We start from the raw sequence: 23943 nt of genomic DNA on the forward strand, positions 1-23943 counted from the left end.
ATGATTTTTTTACTGCTGCGACATTTAAAGTGGGTTAAACTTTTTTCAATAATATTATGTAAACAAGTACTTAAACAATTGTTTAAATTAAAATAATATAAAAGTGAATAAATCTAAAATATGTATATATACTGTAGAATAAAAATAATTTATCATTAATTAACATTATGTAATGGTATTTTTTTAAATAGCTAATCTATTTGTGATCCTAGATTTAATTTTTTATTAGCTACTCTCAACCCGCACATGGCAAATGTTTGAAAAAGCGATCATAAATCACACGAAGGATAACGCTTTGTATTTTTTCAATTTTCACAAGATTATCAATCAATTTTCGGGCGGGTTTAATTAATATTTTTTTCGAAAGCCAAAAAAATTCGACCCACATTGTTCGTCACCCTCAGACAGAGCGTTTTTTGTTCAACGAAAATTTCCATTTGAAAACTCGTCTTAGGCTACGATTAATTATGGGCTCGATGAAAAATTCATTTTTTTTTCGTTTACCGTTTTTCGGAAATTTTATAATAATTATAAAATGCTAAATCAATATAATTAAAACTTCTGCAAGATTATGTTTTTGCCAGGAGTAAAATACAGTAGCGTGCAGAAGAAACGCATCACCTTTAAAATTATAATACATACTTCGTATATAACTATAGCCATAGATTAAATAATATATATCATATATACATAATAGAGACGGCGACATAGGCCAAAATCATGCCTAGTTTTGCACTCGAAGCTAGTCGCGCGATTATTCGCGGTCGGCAGTGTTTATAACGCCGACGGACAAAATGACCTTGTGACGTTTGACAAACGAATAGGGCTGTCACATTTGTAATTTCTTCATTTATATTTTTCTTTATTAATTTACTTTTATCTCCAATAATTATTATATCATTGTATTAAGTTTTTTGATACTGTTTTCATCTATAACTTAATTGCAAACTAGTTTATTGAGTCGATTGAGATTTTATTTTTAATGCTTCAAATGCTTTAAACGTAAACCCTGGATCTCCGTTCAAGTTCTGATACCATTTACCGATGGTTCTTATGTGAGGCAGGTTAAAATTCAAGTCTGTCGAATATATTGATATGCTTTGGGAGAATAAAAACTTAAAGTTAATGCAAACAATCAAACTAAGGCTGAGTAAGTAAACAAGTGTTTTGAATCAGAATCATAATTTGCTAATAGTGACAATCCGTTTTTCTCACTTAAAAGTCCTTTGTCTGTTATTGACTTAACTATATTATCCAAATTAACTATTTTTTTGTTTCTAAGATAAAGTTTTTGCCTTAGTGCGTGTATTATTTTTTCACTTTTTTTCAAAAAAAACCTAACATGATTTAATTTTCGTAATAAATTTATTTTTCTAGACGAGTTTTTTAATCAGTATTCGAAAGTTTTAATTGTTTATACCCTTGTTTTTATGATAAAAAAGGAATCTGGGTTAAAATGGTCCGAACAGATGACACTTCTCACGGATGGCTTCCATGAAGGACGTAAAATATGTTTAAGCCATATTTTTTGCAAATATGTATAATATTACTAACTCTTATATGTGACAAAAATATTTACTAATGAAATATATTATTTTTATCATTTATATTTAGTTTAAATATAAATTAAATATAAGCTCGAAGAATATAATGCACAACCCTAATTGGCGCGTGTAGAATGACGTGTTTTTCACGCTTCACTTTTAATAAAAAATCCTAAAATAACACAAATAATCTCAAAATGATAAATTACAATTCCTCTGCTGTTTTTCACTGTTTTACACAATTATACCGAACAGGAAGCCATATTTTAATAAATTTGTCGAATGCGCGGAGACGGGCACCACCGATCACGCGTTCGGGGTGAATGGTCTAGAGACGATGCGAATAATATTTAAAAGCACGCTAAATTTCTTCCTATAGACCGTTCTATAACATATTATTTTCAAACCCTTTCTGAATTATTTTACAATAATAAATCAAATAATAAACAAAAAAATAAAATATATGGTATAACGTTGTGTTATGTTACAATACATACATATAAAAAAAAAAATTTAAAATTCATTAATAAATTCCTAATTATCGTGAAGTGAAAAAATATTTTTAAATCATATATGACTAATAATAAAAATAAAAATTTCGCAGTAAATTACTACGAAAACACTATAAAATGACAAGTGGTATAAGTCTCTGACTGTCGATATGAAAGACCTGGGTTCGAATCCCATATGGAGTGTTTTTAAATTTCTATCGTGTCTGTGAGATCGAGATTAGTGATTATTATATAATTGAAATTCCAATCGATCATCACAGATTAGGTTTACATAGATGTTCCTAATCTCATTGATGAATATCGTGATGATCAATTTAAATCGAGCTAGGTCGTACTTATCTTGTATTGAAAATTCTGACTTAATAAAACTATAAAAACGAATTTACAGAAGTAAAGGACAAACCAAAAAATTATCTTGAAATATAATTATTTGGCAATAAAAGTCAATTTTCACACTTATGAAATCTAATATATAATAGCTCACAAAAGAAATACAAAAATACCACACAAAGGTCTGGAAAAACTGAACAAATTGTAAGCAAAAAAAATTGATTTCGCATACGTCACCTTATTGTAAACATAAATATTTCCAACCAAGTAAAATCTATTGTTTTTACAAATTTTGTATGTTTTTAAATGTCGTTAGCTTATATCCTAATTAAACTTGAAAAAATAGCGCATCGTGGTATAACAATCCTGTGTATGTACTTCACACATAAACATAAAAACATTCTGCTTTTATACTGTTTTTATACCCGAAATTAAAGTAAGTACTGTTCATGTGTTTACATATTCCACGTCGCTTTTTAACGGGTGCGTAACTAATAAACTTAATAATAACCCATTGCAAGCGTCCAAATTGCTTATGATACATTCAAGTTCGTTACCATCGACGAAAATTAATACGCGCGCGTTTATTTTCGACTGTTAATCTCAATTAAAGATCCCGGTTATATCTAATGGGGGAATTGGATCGTCAGTTAATTAATTTGGTCCATTAATCTCCGCGAAACACGGGCCACTGTTCTCCTGTTATATGTAGTGTATATTTATATCAGGGAATTGGGCCATTACTGTCGCGATCGACGCAAGTCGCGTTGATAAGCGGGAAATGTTTAATTTTAACTGCGGTGTTTAAATTTAACTGACGGCTAAGTGCAAAGGTAGAGTTATTCGGGCTCGAGTATTGAAGCGAGTGCAGTTGAACGGCTTAAATGCGATTTGTGATTATATTATTTTTTGCAAATATTTTTTTTGGGATGAAGAAACAGGTTTTTAAATAGTTTTTAATTACTAGAATCAAAGAATATTTAATTTAATATTCAACAGGTAAAACAACAAAGTACGACAATTATAAGTGTGTGTTTTATCTTCTAATATAGATATTGTCTTTATATATGACATGAAGATCGTTAAACTTTAAAAAACAGGCATAAAAAATGTTCTATATTGCATACATTTTCTTTAACCTTATTACCACTTATACAGTAAAAAATGAAGTACTTTTAATTCCCAAGCAAAAATAGGATTATTTCAATTAATTTGTAATATTGTATTATCAAAAAATTCGAATAAACAATTTTTTAAAAACTATAAATTTTACCACATATTTAAATACATTAATATCTTAAAATCTAAACTGCATCACAAAATCATTAATCAATACAAATTCAAGTGTATTTTTTATTAATATTACTCCGTCTGCAACGCGGCATTCGTAAATTTTTCGCCTTTCTTTAAGCGAAATATAACAGCCTCTAAAGCCAATTATGGAAAAGCGGATGTAATTTATCAAGGCAAAAACCGTCGAATTGACTCTTTTTTTCCCATCGTGCGTAGCACTTTCGGGAATTGAATCCGTGATCTAATAGATACTGGTTCATTGATTTAACCGTTCGTCTAACTCGACCGTATTTTCGATTGTCTTTCGTTTAACCGCCGCCGTTATAATGGAATGGGTATTTTAGTGAAATTCAATCAAGAAACGAATATTTCAAAGCCCATTGGCGAGATGCATCTTTTGTATAAACCAGGGATCGGTTCCGCATACCGTTTCAGTTCAGAAATAGATACTTTCAACGCTAAGCCCGTGCATCTCAGTCAGAGTCGATTTTAAAGCTTATTCGTCATTTCGAAAGCATTACACGCCTTTTAAATTATAAATATAATACGTGTGAGAACATAAAAAAATGATTCATAATCCAAAAATAGAGGGAAATTTTATTTTATTTTTTAACCAGTAAGTTGAGGAAAAAATGCCGTTATTTAATTACTTTATATTTTTGATGACGCGAGGCAATTCATTAAATATTGTACCGATATTTTTTATATTTAACAAAATTACTAATTATTAATTAAATGCTACATACATCTTTGCATGTTCATTTCGATTGTAGGTACAAAATTATATTATTAAGTCCTTAGCTTCCAAAAGTAGAGAGAGAAACTTTACATATATAATATTTAATTGCAATTTACTGTGTATTTACCATTGGCATATGGTTTAGGATTAAAGGACTTTGTCACGACCTTCGAGCATAAGAGTGACTGTAGATCAACCCGAACAAAAATTGTGTTCCTGATCCACTAAAGCCTGTCGACATTAATTATGAATAAATTTGTACAAAAATTAATTTAAACTGTTCGTGAAGTTAAAATAATTGTAAAAATGAACATAATAAGTATTTTATTTATTTATTTATATGTGCACGAATTTGAATAATAGCTATTTTGGTACATTTGGTAAATACTCGAAAGTACTCGAGTACTCGAGTATTTTAAAATTTTAATATTCGATACTCGAGTAGTTGATGGTTCGAGTAATTGGAGACTCTAGTCGCAACGTGTTGTCCTTTTCGTTTATATTTGACAACAAAGATTTGTTTCTACCTCTATTTTGTAAAAAAACCCTTATGTCTGCACTACACTCTCTGGAAGTTGGCCATGGTTGGCCATGGATGGAGAATATAGTGGGTCACTTCGGTTGAGTTCGGTTCTGCCAGCTCTAAAATCTCACGGAAGTTGTCCGAGGTTACTGAGAACAGAAGGTAATGTGGGGGTAATTCAGATGACTTGGCCAAGCTCCAGCGCTTCCGAACATTGTCGAAATTAAACTGTATAAGCATTCAAAATCTAGTGGCATATTAAGCTCATTCTAAAAATATTAAACAATTAAAAAGTACGTAGCTTTACTAAAAAACATTCTAGAGAAAAAAATTCTATAATAGATTAACATACAAACTTTTTTTACATCCTTTCATATTACTTTTATATTATAGGACAGATTTTTTAAATTACAAGCTATTATAAAAAAACAGATTATTAAAAGTAGATTAATAAAATTCAAAAAGTTGTTTAAGCATCTGTTTTCAAACAATTGGGTAATCTGGATGAAAAATAGCATATTTGGTCTTAAAAACACGTTTTAGTAGTATAAAATAATACAAATTATTTAAAAATATTTTTTGTATTTATGATTTTTTTAATTTTTTTATGCATATAATTCCGACGCACAGTGGTGTATTTGCCCGATCTGGGCGACCAAAATTATGTCTCCACTTTAGTTGATTCCACAAGTGCTCTTAGTCAAATATATAATATTATAAGTGTTAAAAAATACATTATAGAAAATTTTGTTTTTAAAAAAACTTTAAGAAAAAACTTTTTTTTTTATTTTTCATAAAATAATTCATGAAACTTTATTTAAATAAGTATTTAAAGTATTTCTTAAATTGTAGGCCCGAGGATGAGGAATTCCGTGTTGAACGGTCGTGCGAATTTCGCCGCGTCAAGTGTTAAAAATAAAATAAAAATTGTATATGTCACAAAGTTTGATATTTGCTGTTTTTTTAACAATAAAAAGTATTTGACTAGTATTTTATCATACTCGGTATCGTTTTCGCTTTTAAATATGTGTATATTTGGTGATTCTAAACAAATTATTATTATATTTTATTAGTACGCGATCCACAATTTGAGGTTTACTGGTTTTACCATGGTGATCATATTATTAAAAAATAACAATCATTATGAAATTTTATTTTAAATTTTACTTTAACACGTCACCTAATTAAAAAGTTACAATAGTTTAAAACGTTTAGGTCCTAACTTTCGCGACTAAGCCCCGTCCCATTTTTAAGAATAATGGTATGCAATGTGTTAAAAGCCGCAAAAATCCGCAGTCAATTTTACATGTATCATAAAGAGAAAGACTTAAGCTTTATATTTTATATAAAATCTACATTAAAAAGTGGTGGGAAATATAACTAATGAATTCAAAATTAGAAAAAAAAAATTGAAAAAGTACTAAAAAATGGTACTTATTCAAAACAATATTGTGTGTTTAATATGACAGCAACTGTTACAAAGAGCTATGAAACGTATATACACTTACCTGCTTTATCACAATCAATGGTTTAGATTTTTAACTGTACTCAAATAAAATAATAATAATTGTCCAATGTATGAGTATGCAATCGACGCCGAGAAAACGATGCGTGCACTCGAAGGGATGACTGACTTCCAACCGATCGTGGGGGTGCTAGCGTTATGCAAGGAATGGGAGAATTGTTTATTATGCGCAAAATTATCAGATTTACAGAGCAACTTTTCTTTTTTACCTGCGCTAAAATTTTCATAATCGACTTTTGGCCGCCCAGATCGAGCAAATACCCCACCGTGCGATGTTTCGCTTTAAATGTCTTTAGGCATCATCAGGAAAATGAATGGGCTGTACCTTTTTATAGGTAAAAATGCCTAAAAAAATATAATAGTGACAGTAGAACAACGCGTACAAAAACCGTGTTCCTGATCTACTAAAGCTAGCCGACAGTAATTATGAATAAATTTGTACAAAAATGAATTTATAAAATTTTTGATAAATAAAACTTTACAAGATTTTTTTGGATATTTAGTGCCAAAATTTAGGACCACCACCTTATTCGGCTTTAATTCTAGTGCTTATTATACTTTCCAAACTTTTCCGAATCTGTATTGACTATATTAGCCAAGATTTTAGAATATATGGACTTCAAGAAGCATAAGAGTTAAGTTTCCGTGGAATCGCATGGATGAAAACCATGTTGCTGATTCACTAATGCCTGCAGACTACTAGCTAGCAAGTGCTAAGTTTACTTTTTTGGATCGGGTTTACGAATGAAAAAAATAATAAATATTTAGTGTCACATTAAAAGAACGTTGAAGGATAATAAACTGTCAGTCTTTAATATTAAGTTATGAATTAGTCTGGAACTACGTGATTCAAGTTTCATATAACCGTACTTTTTTTTTGTATTTTCTGTAATGTTTATTTTACAGTGACCTGTATTTTATTATTAAGAAACATTTTCATGGCATTTGAGAAGCATAATATACGAAAAAAAATTGTGTTGCTGATCCACTATTTATATTTTATATATACGATATATTAAACAATTATTACTGTACCATATATTGTATTATATAATATAACACACCGATTAACTGTAGCTAAAGGCTCTATTAACAGCTGTAGAATTACAATAAACATAATTATATTAATTATAATTATATCTATGTAACCTTAAGAACAATGTGGGCTAGTGTGATAATATCTAATGGCACATTTAGATATTTTCTTTCACGTATCCAGCTTACGCCTTAGCTCTCCGTAAGCATGAAAGAGAAGCACATCAAGCGTTATTATTACTCGCCGTTATGTGAATACGAAAGTGACTACTATGCGCATTTATAGTGATGAAAAACTATTTTCGGGGCTTTGTTTCATACCCGCGGCGCGTTATAAAAGAGAGTGAAAAGTGATATATTAAAGTTTTATAGGTGCGCGTGCGTGCGTGATAAGTATCTCATTACGCGGAGCGTGCAACTTTAGCGCTCGGAAAAATTATTATGTAAAAACTTTACCCAGACACGGCCCAAATTAAATCCGATGTAAATGAACTGGAAAAAAGACACATAGACGCACAAGCGCAGGGAAATGGAAAAAAAACACGAGGAAAATTGTTTGCAGAACACTTTGCAGACGACGGAGCAGTTGCAAAGTTTCGGGGATAATGAAATGAAGGGAATGCTTACTGGATAATTAATTGCTTGAATTATCCGTTTTAGCTTCGGGGCTTTTCTTTAAAAAAATAAATAAAACTAGCATTGTGATGAAAATATGTATAAATATCGAGTTAAGCGCTTAGCTCTCAGTTATTCTAGAAAAGAATGGACTTAAAATGCTATTGTTATATTGGCTGTAAAGAGTTTTTATTTATCAGATTCTTAATAATAGAGATCGTATAATATTATGTTTAAAACATTGTTTCCGCAAAACATTTATGATAAGAATTTATTTATATATTTATTAGACCCTCAATATATATTATTTTAAGTACAACTTAAAACCATATTTTAATAAAAACTGCAATAATAATATACTCTATTGAAATATTCATTTGAAAAATGGTGACAAGTTTTATGTCAAGTTTTTAACATAAAACGTATTTTATAATAATATTTATAACATTATTTTATGATTTTATTTTTCTTTCTTACTATATATTATCAAAATAAAATGTATAGTATTCTCATCATCTAACGCATTAGGGTAATTTGGTCAAAATTTAGTTTGAATAAATAAATAAATAAGCATTATCATACTATCAAAAGCTTTTTATATGTATAATTACCATACTTTAATATATTATCTACTGAATATTGAACAAATGTAAGTAATTGACGTCTTAAATCAAAGCATAAACTAAATAGTTAATGCTTTTAAAAATAAATATGTAATTAAATAAATTAAAGTAAAGTGTACATCAAAATTAGGAATGAAAAATTTTAATACAATAACTGAGGAATGACAAATTTTCTATTTTATAAATAGTTCTTAAATAATTACAATAACTGATGGATTTAATTTTCTTTAATCCGAGTACCACTTTATGCTTATTACTAAATTTTCTGATAAAGACTTTTTTAATTTAATGTATTATATACATATATGATATTCTTGACAATCGAAAAACCTTATATGTAATCGGAATACTAATTATACATTTAGTCTATGACTAAGACATAAAAATGTTTCTGAGAGAAATTAATGATTATTACTATTTATTTAACAGTAAATTTTCATTAAAAAGTGACAGATTTTAGCCTAGTACATTACAAACGTGTAAACACAATCAACAATTACTAAGTAAATAGTGAAACACCAGACTGAAAACAGTCTCTAAATAACTGATATTAATTATAAAAAATCATTTTATCAATTTATTTTTGACTATTCTTTCGCGAAATTTTAAAAATATATCACATAATTATAAACCTTATCTATTATAATTAATCAGGGTTATAATTATACGATAATCACTAATTTAAAGCTCCTATATACGATATATAATATATTGAAAAAGCAAGTTGGCAATGGATTCGACCCTATTTCTTTGGTTATTAATCACCGACTATATCACTGGTCTGATAAACGTTGATACGTGACAAACTTTTGCAAATAATATAGTATTCGTATATTTTGAAAAAATTAAACTTACTTAAAATTTCTTGAAATAAAAAAGGAAAAATAAACTAAATATATTAGTTTTATTTTTAGTGTTAAAATACTTTATTAAAGTAATTTTCATAAAAAATAACTTTTTTTCTAAAATAATCTACAGTCCAAATAATTTTATATGTATTTAAATTATATATTAAAAAATCGTATTTTTACAACTATAAAATAAGCAGCAGAGCAAATTATTTTTTGCAATATTTTTTTAATATCAAAAACGAATTTATTCGAAACGTGTCGATTGCATAAGTTTTGTGCAAAGATAAAAAAACTGAACCCCATTTATTTTTCTGATGATGCTTAAATGTATTCAAGGCAAAACGTCGGGAGTAAATATATACATAAAACAAAATCAGGAATACAAAAATTATTATAAAAATGTATTATTTTATACTACTAAAACGTGTTTTTAGGACCAAGCCTGCTATTTTACATCCAGATTACCCAATTGTTTGAGTACAGTTGTTTGTAAAAGTTAATCTATTTTTTTTTAATTCAATAATTAATTTTGATTTAATTTAGAAGCTTTAAATTTAATAAATATTTTATTTTAAGAAATCCGTTCTATAATATAAATGTAATGAAGAAGGATGTAATTTTTTTATTTTAATCTATTATAAAATATTTTTCCTGTTTACTTTTTTTTCTCTAGAATGGATTTTAACAAATCTACGTATTTTTAATTGATTAATAACCGTCATTAAAAAAAAGATGGCGGATAAAGATAGTTGATAAAATAGCAACATAATAACAATATATGTTTTTATTATAAGCTTTATGTCGATAACATTAAAACTACTACAGTTATCGTGTTCGCTAATTTCAATATAACCTACATAAATGATAAAAAATTGTAAAAAAAATACATAATTTTTTTTAAGATTTTTTCAAATAAAAATAAACTATTTTAACACAAAATGGCGGGTAAGGCTTGTTGAATATTTTTTTTTAAATATTTATTTTACTTAAAGTTCTATTGTGAAATGTTTTTAATCTCATTACTCTGATTTATTTTAACATAATTGCAAATTAAATAGAAAAAGTCGCTATTTTAAAACACGATGGCGGATCCAACTTTCTTATGAACTTATCCAAGATGGATAAGATCTATTTTGAGAAAAGGTTTCATATCAATGTGATTTCAAATAACCATGTCTATCCAAAAACCTGTTTTTTTCCAAAAATCCTGGCTTGTCTTAATTTTTCAACAATATAATTTGGTATTTATACTTGGAAAAGTGGGTGGATTTTTAATTAATATAGATATAATATTCTAAAAAAATATATTTAATGCAAGTCTTTTTTATAATAAATTAAAACCAATTAAGAAAATATTTATAGTAATCCTATAGAAAATATATAAAAAAACATATGTTGCGTCATACTTATACATAATTGAAAAATTAACAATTTTAATAAAAACAAATTAACACAAAAATATGTTTCAAGTATTATTTATATTATTATATTATATAAAAAACCATGACGAAAACCATGTTTTTAATGTGCCATAATTACACAATACCAAAGTCACAACACAGAAGAGTATAAATAAAAGGCTTAGCAAAAAAGAAAGCTTGAAATAAAATGTCTAATTTATGTCCTTAAATTATGCGTCTAAAATTTATTCGCAAACGAAAATTATGCTTTTTAAGGCTTGTTCATTTTTTTTAAAATGCATGTGTGAAAAACTTAAAGAACAAAATTACTGATCTCCTATGTGATTACAGTGAATATTGGTTAAAAGTGGCTTTTAAACCTTTTGACGCTTTTGACTCCATTCCTAAAATAAAACTTGCATTTTTTTATCAAGAGCAAAGGAATTCCAACAAAACTAATTTACCCGACATTTTTGATAAAAGAAGAACATGTTTCAAAAATTAAATTTGACGGAACGTTTTTTGCGTTATAGTAAAGAACGGAGATTTTTCTTAACTTTATAAATCATCTAACATTGATTATTAGAAATAGAGAAGGCGGCGAATATGTTTTTTTTATATATTCCATTGTATTAAGATATTGTTTAAAAGGTCTGTCAATCAGTATAAAATATTGATTAAAAGCTATTAATGCAACTTAGAATTAGTAGATGCCAAAAGTACGAACTAGCTCACTTTTAATTGTACGTCAAAATATTCTAAATCAAGATAAATCTATTTTGTGGTCATTGATTGAAATCAATCACTATTTATAATCTTACATATTAAATAAAAATGAAAAAAAATACATACAAAAGATAATTATATATTGTATTTATGCACAAAAATAAGTCCCAGTAGTAAAGCTAAAAAGGTAGTACTTATATAAACTTTTGCCTAGTATGTATTTATCAATTTCACGAGTATCTTAAACTTTGCTTAATTTTAATTTATAATCAATGATTAATTGATACAAATATTTAAAGTTTCGTTTATTTAATTTTCAGCTATCTGTATATTTAACTATTCCAATAAATTCAAACGAAAGACTATTTTCCGTTGCCTTTAAATCTTATTTACTGCTGTAGTAAGATGTCCAATTACTGATATCTTCGTTCTGGCCAATAGCCAAACAAATTATTTACACATGTAAAATATACATCAATAACCATAATTTACATGTATACTCAACATGATTTGAATGAAATTAAATTAAAATTTGGCTTATTTTATTTGATTTAAGTATAAAGTGGACGAAGGAACAAAGGTGGGCAAATGTAATAGTGAGTTTCCCGCTCTATATTTTACATAACACTAACAATCTCTGCAAAAAATTTGCATATAGGAGATTATTAGGCAAATGGAGCAGTAGTTTAATTACAGTGATATGCATAGTTGCCATTTCGCCGCACGCGAAATGAAATTGTGTGCAAAATGTAGCATGAAATATGCCTCGTGTACACAAGTAAAGCCTGATTATACTTTGATTTACATATAAAATGATACAAACGGGCCAAATACGTTTATTAATATATTTTTATTATTAAATCTAACTGTTATTTTAAGATGATGAGTACAGCAATCTCGTGTTACTTTCAAAAATATATTTTAGTGTTTCCTTATAGGAAAACTTTTGCACGGCTCACCTACGAGCTTTAACTCTTTCATATTTTTTGCTAGGTCGATAACCCGATTTGTTCGTACGAGATTGGCCTATATATTCCAGTGGCAGCAAATAGTGCTGGTAGCTTTTAGAGGCGGCCATAAATAGTGATGGGTCTCGGCGTACGAGTAATGGAAGTCTATCTTCACTTCGTATCGCCGGTGGTTATATTTTAAATAATGTGTAAAATTCCTCAACCTGGTGAATGTGCACACGTTTAGCTTTGGGCATCGTAAAACGTGTACTGCATCTAAAAAGAATATTAAGTTATGGCCATAGAAAGCGATAAATCTTCCAAGTGATTTATTTATGTATGTGTCTTATATATTAATAAATTAAAAGTCTAAAGATCAGTTATTAACAATTATCTCAAAATCTTACTAAAAAGCAAATGAAATCATTATAACTAAAACATATTTAAACTAATTCAATATTGAGAAGAAAGGTGTTATCAGCGTTATCTATTTCCGATATTAATATTCAAGTCTAAAATACACTCAAACAAATGCTAATCTAAACTGGTTAACAGTTTAAAAGTTTGTATTAAAGGTTAAATTACAAAGTTTCAGGCACGCGTGTGTATTTCACGGGCCCTTATTGTATACCCTTACGGCCTGTTTGTTCTCCAGAACGACGAGAAAGGGCTTGAATAGTTTTCGAAAGCTCCGAATAACGTAACGAAATTACGTCGTGTCCGAATCACGGTCGCTATTGCTGCGATTTCGTTTATTAACTTTTTTGCACGGTGCTGTTTGGTAAATCTACCTGTATGCTTCACTTTTTGTTACGACTAAGAAAGGTCGAATCACGCCCTTGTGTTGATAGATATCAATCTCGTCCTTTTACAGCATTATGTAGGTACCAGCAATTTGACCCTAATAATCATGTATGATTTTTGCCAAGCTTTGTACACCTTCGTATACTAAAAATCATCAATATTGGACCTTTTTGTTTTTAAAACCGAGTGGTGTAAATTTTAAAATTAATTTACGTAATAGTTAACCCGTTACATGCCGTGCACGTTTTATGATGGGCAGCCGAGTCGCATCACCAGCGCGAAAACTACATGTTTTACCGATACTAGATGAAGATTGTTGCTTATATAAGCATTAAAAATCAATTAGAATTATTCATAAACAATTATATGATCATTTTTGTAAAATATAGGTTAAAAGTAGAATTTTATTTAATAGCAGGAAAAATGGGATTCGTCGTATTTGTATAATTTCGCGTTTTATTTCTTTATTTGTTATATTTATACACAATGTACAATAATATTACCATAAAAAATGAAATAAGAGCATAATTCCACTTTATAAGAATTTTTTTGAACAGTGATTCTTATGTGCGGCCACCAGAAAAGTTTGCTGCGGCAACCAACGCTTTACAAAATAATATTTTAAAAATGTATTTGTTAAATTATGAAATTGGTTGAGTTCAGATGATTTGCCTTAAATTACAACGTACAAAGAGAGGCGCAAAGACTTTGAAAATACCAGCTAAACGAGCACGAACTTTTTGAGAAGAGAAGAGAAAGTTTCACAAAGAATGGGATGAAAAGTATTTGATTTTGCAAAATGAGAATATGAAAGATTCTGTTGCTGCCGTCTGAGTGATTTGTAAAATTATAATTAATAAAATACAATCATATAATTTGGAACGGTATTATAAAATTCATGAAAATAAAGTTGAAAAAAAATAGCCCACTACGAACTTTCGTCAAAAACTAGTTGAAAAATTTAAGATTGAACTTTCTGTACAAAAAAAATCATGAGTGCATATCTTTCACAAAATGATGAGTTATATCTTGCACCTCTCAAAGTTAGTTATTTAATTGGAAAACACCGAAAACTTTTCACAGAAGGTGAATTTATAAAATCTGTAATGTCGGGAGTTGATCCTCAAAATAAAATATTTCGAAATATGGCGCTTAGTAATTATACAATTCAACAAAGGTCCAACGAAATAAATAATTTATAGGACTTGAAATCCATTAATAAGAGCCAATTTTATTGTTTATGTTTCGACAATAGTAATGATGTGGCAAAAACCAACAAAATTTTAGTATTTTCAAGATATTTCAATATTGAAAAAAGTGAATTTACTGAAAAAATTCTGTGTCAGACTTAATTGCAAGACCGTCCAATCTGACAATCTGACACATCTTAAACCTATCTAGGTTAGATTCATAAAGCTCTGTTTTTAATGAAATTTTCTTACGCGAAATTTTGTAGGATCAATAAGTGCTGCTCTTACATAAGCTTCATAAGCATTTTTAGAAATTTCTAACGCTAATTAAAGACACAACAGAAATCCCAAAAAATAAAATATTAGCAAGTAACTTTTACTTATCATCACCATCACGTACAAAGAAAAAAAATATAAACGTATATTTTAAATGTTTTACCACATTGTTCGCATTCAAATGAATTAACAGTATGAACATTATTGATGCTGGATAATTTTCAAATAAGCAAGATCAAAAACACATTGTTAGTCTTTAAAGCTTGCTCCCATCTATCATGTATGCATGACCCATTTGTTTAGCTTTCATGATTTTCCAAATTGATGTAAATGTAAACGAATTGATTCTATGCTTACATAAGAGTTTTTGACACGTAATGTTTTATTTTTCACACATTTCTAAATGCTAGACATATTTTTTGAAATTTCCTTATCCTATACACATTTTATGGCAATTCCTTATCTTTTTTTAAAATTGTAATCCTTTAAAGAAACTTTTGACTTCATTTGAGCTTTTGATCTCGCTAAAAGGCAAAGCCACGTTATCACTCGCCTTAATAGTACATTCATATACTACGTTCGTTACCACAAACTATTTCTGACGTCTCTTATTGTCACGAAGAGCTTAATTAGTTTAAGTAACGACCCATTTCCACACGTTAGTTCAGCGGCCACAATACATTTAATCAAAAGTATAATTATTTTAACTACCCACCAATAGATAAAACCACTAACCACCGGCAATGCGCCGCCGATACAATTTTCGGTAGTTAAACATAATAATCGAACGACTGCCATTATTACTAATTTGCGACCGCCGTTAGTTTCTCATTTAGCTAGATATAGAAAAAGAGAAGAAAAAATCGAATAGATTAGATCTGTAACTTGTATTATAAAATAAAAACAATTCTTTATGAAAATTAATTTTTGCATGCGTAATAAATTTAACAATGGTATATTTTAAATAAAATGCATAATATGGTTAAATAAATAACTAACTAACTCGAAAATAGAATTGTTAAAAAATAGTTTTTGGAGTACACGAAATTTTGTTAAAGCGATAGAGCTTATCGTGCCTTCCAGAGTTTATGAAAGACAATCAAACAAGTATTTGGACAATCGTACAATGATTTAGCAGAGTTTTTTGAACGGTTATATAAATATGAAGATATGTTTGTTTAAAGAAGAGGTCTATACCCTTCAGTGTTAACTAAAAACAATGGATATATCGCTAACTTTTATTGATTCATAAATTATTATTACAAATTTTTCGTATATTCATTCCTCGACAGCTTTCCGAGGTGCGCGCTCGACGAACTATGTTATTTTAACTGAGCTTAATGATAAAGCTCCCGAAAGTTTTCTCTCACTCTCTAGAATAAGTTAAATTAAGTCTATTTGTAAAGCCGTAGAAGAAAGTCGTTAAAGTCTTATTACTTTTCTAATTTGCAGACTTTTTTGCAATATTTTTTCGTTGCTTTTTCATCTCCTGGTTGATGTAGTGTAAGCAAAACAAAGATTTTTAACTTTAATGTGAATTGACCAGCGATAATTATTCGTAACGAAAAGTTTCAAAAATAGGAGTACATTATATTTAGATTTGGTATTCAAAAACAGAGCTTAAATATTTAAGCATGCTTTCTTGATTTTATATATATTCTCATATCGAGAATAATCGATTCGTAAATAATCCTATTACGAGCAATTTGGTTACATAATATTATAAGAAATTGCTTCAATCATACGATCGCAAATTATACAATATACGTCAAATTTACATACAAATTGATATCAGAATGTAAAAGAGCCAACTATTGAATAAAACTTAAGTTAACTAAGCTCAAATATATAAATACTATTATTTGACTTTCGTTTTTGTGAGGTGTTAATTTGTCAGCCGTTTTGATTAATTTTGTCGCCAATAAGTAAAAAAAATAAATACATTTAATAATTACATTTATCCCCTTTTGCAATATTTGTATTATAGATGATTTAACACTTTAATTTTTTTAAATAATAAATCAAATCCATTTCGCAAAATAATATATTAAACCATTTATACTTTTTAAAATAGGCTAAGAAACTGTTTAAAAACAGTATCAATAAAAAAACTAGATCTTTTAAATCATAGATACTACAAATTGTAGCAATCAATTACTTTTTCGTGATCCAAATTTTAATATGTTTACTCATCTATATAAAATAATAAATCATATATTAAACGCTTATAAAAACAATATAATACACACTTCACTATTAATTAAAAGTTTACAATTTTATTAAAGTTTTTAAAACTTTCAAGCAAAATTAGAAAACTTGTATTGCGTAATAAATAAAAAAAAAATTGCATTACCAAGTTTTAATATTCAACGATCAAAACTTAATTGGTTAACTTGCAATTTATAGATTGAACTATATTTTTATTAAGCAATATGTACTTAGGCATTTTATATTTCTAGTTACACCTATTTTTTTATTAACGTTATCGGTTTCAAAAAATATTTGATAAAAATCCTTTTGTATGCAGAATATTTTGGTAATAAATATATTATTCCAAGTATTTTTTTAACAAACTATACAAATATGTAAAAGATTAATGAGCTTTAAAAAACAAATATTTGTGAGTCTTGATATAAGCACAAATAATCTAATAAGAGTGGCTACTTATTTCTACAATTTTTTTTTAATTGTTTTATTCGCTAAATTATTTTGCTAGTACTAAATATACAAAAAGTAAACAGCTGTCTAAAACTTTTTTGTATGAAAATTTTATAGCCTATAGATGCTGTGTGATAGTTTTGGAAATAAATATCATTGCGATATTTTTTTCAAATATAGTGTACTAAAAACTAGAAATTTAAGAGCCATACGTGAATTTGTCTTTAATGTATAATATGTTAAGGTGTCTTAAGAATTATTTGCTGGACCATATAACACGATTTGACTAGTTTAGTTTTAATTATAATTTGTAATACAAATACTGTTTTTAAATAAACACAAATATTAATTTATCTACATATATATTAGCACGTTTTATTTATTTTAAGTATTTTTAATGTGTAATTAAAAAATATTACAAAAATAATAATTTGGCCAAAGTACAAAAAATACACAGCTGCTTGAATTTTTTTATATTACGATTTTAATGCAATATATGCTTTGTGGACAATGCGCTGTGATGTTTTTAGGAATAATAAAATTTTTCGCTGTAATATTTTTAGGAATAAATAAAATATTTTTATCAATATAAAATACTATAAAATAGCAATTTAAATGCCATAAAAAACTATCAAGGTATTTGCCTAAATTAATATATTCTATGTTTCAAAACCAATCATTTTATTTACTTACACAAAAACCAAAAAATTATTGTCCTAAAAAATCAACTCTATGCTAAATTATTTAGGAGCAAATATTTATAAAACTCTTTTAGTAAGCATTAAATACTTTATTTAAAAAACCAGATAAAATATTTTAAAGGTTTTATTTTTAAATAAAAGTGCTTGAATTATTTTACCTTTTAAATGCGCATTATTTTTAAAATATGTACGCTTTAACTACAAATATGCCTCTAATATAATAGTAAAAGTGTGAAAACAATATAAAAAAAAATCTCAAAAATTTTATTTTAAAAAAAATCTAAATAACAATCGATTTGTAAAGAATGATTACACTTAAAAACGTGTTTTCGTTTCCCAAAAAAATCATTTGTGCAGATGGTTGAAACCCTTAATTTGTTTGAATCTTCTATCACTTTAAATCGATTTAATCAACCTGTTTAATATATTATTATTATTTTATAGTTCTAAATTATTTATGGTACATTTCTGATTGCCTTTCTATTAGTTATATTATATAAAATTATCAATCATGGCTGATGCAAATTATCTAAAAAAAATCTTAAGGTTCAAATTAATTAACCACACCATTAATCTCGCGTTGCATAATATTAACCTAAGTCTTAAAATAAAACCTAAAGCTTTATAGAGATGCTTATTTCCGTCCGCATCCTGGTTCACAGACATAAAAGACACTTGTTCCACTGACATAGTGTCAGATGGAGACATTTGCTTTTGTCAGCGTCTCAGAAATAGACCCGTCTCGGTTTGTGTGAGCGAAGCGTTCGTTCACACACTTTAGCTTTTGATCTTTAAACACACGAAATGTAAACGAAATGTACCTGCGATTAAAAATTGAATCGTAATTCATAGACGGTTGCGTAATCTCAAAACCTTAATTGCGCGATTTAATCTTTGGAATTTATCCCTCGGTTTCCTGCGAGAGGATTTATCCGAATTTCAAATAATATATGTATTACATAATATAATACATATAAGGTAATCCAAAAATTACTTTACGATTTTAAAAATAATTGCATTTTTTTTAATATATATTATACAAGATATTTAATGAGAATATCTTATATAAATATATTTTTCTTTAAATACAGGTATACTACTCCAATGTTTTCGTGTTTTTCACGCATGATTTTCACGAGGCTTAATTTTTTTTAAATCTAACCAACAATGTCATTTTAAATGTTGCAGTAACTTATGAGTATCCATGTATAAAAGCTTAAATTGAAATAGGTGGTTTTTAATATAATTAAATGTCGAGCTTTATAGTTTAATTTGATTTCTTAACGGCTCGGTTTGCTCTCTCGGTGTATTATTAAAATTTAGCTGAAATAATAATGAGATTATACAAAGCCTAGTGTTTCTCTTTGCGCGAAAGCTTTTAAAGTAATTAATTTCGCTCAAAGTCGCAAAAAATATATATTATGAGCAGATTATAACTCATAGAGGAGTCGGTTTTGCGTTTTCTTTTGGAATTTGGATCAAAGTAGCTTAACTAAAGATAACCAGATGCAACGACGTTATTTCCAGCCAATGAAGCGAACGCTGCTAACGTGGCGTTTCGTCTCCAAGACAATTTATTTAAGTTGCAAGATAAGTGAAGAAGCGAATTAGCTAGAGCTTTGCGGATTTTGAAATTGGTTCAAACTTAAAACTTGTCATTGGTGAATTTTGAACGTTGATAAATCACACGTATTTAACGATATGAAAAAACTATTGATACAATATAATACATTTTATATTTATAGAAAAAGCTAACTAGCAAAAACAGATTCCGATTCCAAATTGTGAGCTTATTTCTATAGGCTGCCTCGTTACTATTCATGTCTATCCGCATTTCAAATAAGCTTTCGTCGATTTCGACGATAATGCTTTGCAAAACATTTAATTGATTAAATTATAGTATCGATATGCAATTCTTGTTAATAAAGTAATAAAAAGAAATAGTTTGCCATTTAACTAAACCACAGTCTGTGTTCCATTAAAGTTTAATTAAATATAAATAATCACAGCTTTAGTTTCATATTTATAAAATATTATTTTATGTCACTCTATAAGACTTTAAGTTGTCAAAAATAATAAGGATTACCAAATTGATATTTGTTTTAAATTAAAACGCTTTACAATTTAATTTAATTCAATAGAAAAATTATAAAAAGTGTTCTAAAACAATAGAAATAATTTAGATTTTTACTAAATCTATATTATCAAAAATTGTATTGATTTTTACAATTTTAGTGGCTATAAAAGTGTTTAGCTTGTTCTCATTATAGAGGCAAATAATAGTAAATAAATCTTTAAAAAATTGAACCAAATATATTATAGAAAATATCTAATGTAAATACTAAAATAACTGTATAAATAAGTAAGGTTTTGAATAAAGAAATGTTTATATAGGTAAACATTAAATACAAATAAGTTAATGCAATAGATTCATAAACACCTTGTTATATTTTTCCATTTAATATCTTAAAATTGTATTTCATTTAATTTTATTAAATTTCAATTAAGGAATGTAAAAATCAGAATAAAATATTTCTAAGGAGTTTTCAAAATAATTAAAATTATTTATTAAAAATAAGAAAATAAATATGTAGAAAAATATGATTAAACACAATTTAATGAATCAAGTTTATATAAAATATTATTGTTATATAAAATATAACCTTACAAAAACAAAAATCATTGTAAAAAATGTTATGCCTGCACTACACTCTCTGGTAACTACACGAACTGAAGTTACAACTGAAGTCGGCCGAGACCTACGACTTCGATTAAGCGACCACTCTGCCGCAAATTTCATATGCCGTCCGGACGGCAGCTTCTGTCACGTACAGCCAGCATATTTGCGCGCGATCGAAAAATGTGCCAAATAATCGCAATTTTTAAATTGTCATATTATTAAAAGTACGATACTGATAATTATAAAATTTTGTGTGGGCACTCACCAATACAATATTAGTGAAAACTTTTCGATCGTAAATATTCAATTTACGCAAAATCATTGTCGGATTTTGCAAAATTCCATAAGGCATAAAATGATACTTCAGAATACGAACAACACATCTGTGACTATCCTAGAATTTGTCGCCACCGATTCTAAATAAGAATTCGTTATGATGTGACATTTATATAAACCGATCTAGGAAAATACATAAGGATATTCGAAACGATTTTTTTAATCAAAATCAAGTACCACTAATTATTTTTTAATTATTTAATTTTATATGAAAAAAAATATAATAACGATATCTGTTAGAAGAATATACTATCAAAAATATAATTAATCCCTTTTGGTGCCTTAAATATGCAAAGATGTCAGTAAGAGTCTGTTAAAGTCCCCGATAAGCATGTGGTATTATAACTTGACCACGTGATCACGTTGCACGCCTACGCACATACTGAAATTGAACCGAGTTACTCATTCTATCTCAGTTTGCAAAACACCATATCATTATCTCTCACTCTCGTCACTTAGCACGCGAGAGAGCGAAAGGGTAAGTATCTCACCGCTCGCGTTAGAAAGAGCAGCTTCGACTTCGGTCCCTTTGACTCCGATCCTTTTGCCGACAATGTTCGGAAGCGCTCAAAGCTGGCCAAGTCGACTGAATTACCCCCACTTTACTTCCCGTTCTCGGTAACCTCGGACAACTTCCGAGAGATTTTAGAGCGGGCAGAACCGAACTCGACCGAAATAATCCACTATATTCTCCGTCTTTAGCCAACCTTGGCCAACTTCCAGAGAGTGTAGTGCAGGCAATAAAGTGAGCGCAAAGCTTAGTATGAAAAACCAAGAACCAAAATTAAATGTTTTTATTTAACATTATACATTTCACATATAAGTAATCTGATATTTTTAAGATAAAGTGCCTAAAAATATAACGTCATTTTATAAATACAATCTGTATTTTTGTTTAAAGAAGAGAGAATATTGTCAATTAAAACTTAATTGACATTCATTACTTTTTCAAGCTTTATTAAAATCACTGCAATATAATAAATTTATTGCATTTAAATGTGTTATTTTCTTAAAATTCATTTAACAGTTTGACATTTCATTGTATGTATATATAATTATTTTATTATTTACTTTTCAAAAATTGCGCACAGTGCGTCTACAAAGTGTAGACTTATTACCAGTAAAAAGTCAAATTCTACCAAAAAATATAAGTTGAATACTTTATTGAAATATATTAATAAAAATGTCAAAGAAGAACTAAACAAATGCAGTCTTTAAATATAGTATAAAAAACACGATATAGTGTAGCAATTTATACATATTAACACAGATCAAGAGACACAGTACACGCGCGTCTGAAGTCCCGCGAATGGTGCCCGCGGACCTAGCACTAAAACACGACACGCCTCGACGCTCAAACTACTACTTTGACCACAGATTTATGCCTCGCTTTTTTACGTATCACCGCAAGAACAAGTACCAACGATTTCAAGAAGGACCTACCGACGTAATTAAAGATCTACTATCGAAACAATTACGTACTACCTGTTAAATTGCAATAAAAGCCATATGAATATATAATAAACATATAAACCAACTTTATTTATTTTACATTGTAAAATATGAATTATTAGAGCAATCAAAAAGTCAGACGCTCACATTATTTTTATTGTAGATAGATGGATTCTAAGAGTTAATAAATATATTAAAGTACATGGCAAATCTCGAATAAGTTCAGTAGAGTAACGAAGTGTGAACGGAGAGGGCAAAGATGTTTAAACCAATAATGAACTTATGATCAGTTAAAATACACAAAATAAAAATGTAATTCATAAAATCTCAACTTTAACTCCTTTCGGAAATTTTGCGTGCGTTGGGTGTTGAATAAGAAAGCAAATGCAATTTATACGACATGCGAATGAATAACGATATTTCTAGGTTCATCAAATAAATTACTGTCCATGGTGATGTTGAAAAGATAATAACAAGGTATTTTTGTTGTATTGCAATATGAGTATCTTCAAAAATATTTTCTGAATACGTATCAATACTTATCAAATATTCTGCAAATAAGAATAAAAATTGAATGTATTATTTATCTCACGGGTAAATACCGCGATAAAAAAATGATTTAATCATAGTGGCATATAATAATTGTAATCTGTAATATTAGTTTATAAATAATAAAAAAAGTCACTGATTTTTAGACTTTGATATCAGTTTAATGTCTCACTACTTATTTAGAAGTTATTGATTGTGTTGACCTGGTTGTAACACATTTGACTAATGCTTGTAATGTTGCAACGAAATATTTTTAATAATTTTGTTTGAACAAAAAAAGTTAATTTTGAAAGCTCTCTGTGATAAGAAATGGGCTGAAAAATTTATACTTAATTTATGTGATAATAAATTAAATCAAATATTAATAGACACTATTTTGAGTTGAACACTTAAAATATACATTTTTGACACGCGTTGCTATTTGGCAACGACGCTACAGCAATTAACCCCTTCCCGACCCCTCACAGAAAATTTTAGCAAGTCATTTATAAGTAGGCGGGGTGTGAAAGCCGTTCGCTGCTGCTACTGCGGCGTAAGAGCTTGTAGTGAAACAATATTGTTTCAGAATCAACATTCCGCAGCTAGGATACATTGTCTTCGGCATCACAATGGCCCCGGAGCTGTTGTTTCT

At 28.1% G+C, this 23943-nt stretch overlaps 1 protein-coding gene across 1 annotated transcript in view; it reads right to left on the minus strand.

The window, feature by feature from the left end:
* LOC148231290 (uncharacterized) overlaps positions 1-23943 on the minus strand; it is a 55214-nt gene that overhangs the window by 12297 nt on the left and 18974 nt on the right. The gene's annotated exons all lie outside the window — the stretch shown is intronic.

The sequence above is a fragment of the Plectrocnemia conspersa genome, unplaced genomic scaffold (assembly GCF_051122295.1).
Source record: "Plectrocnemia conspersa isolate PC_06_02 unplaced genomic scaffold, ASM5112229v1 ptg000010l, whole genome shotgun sequence".
Taxonomy (NCBI): domain Eukaryota; kingdom Metazoa; phylum Arthropoda; class Insecta; order Trichoptera; family Polycentropodidae; genus Plectrocnemia; species Plectrocnemia conspersa.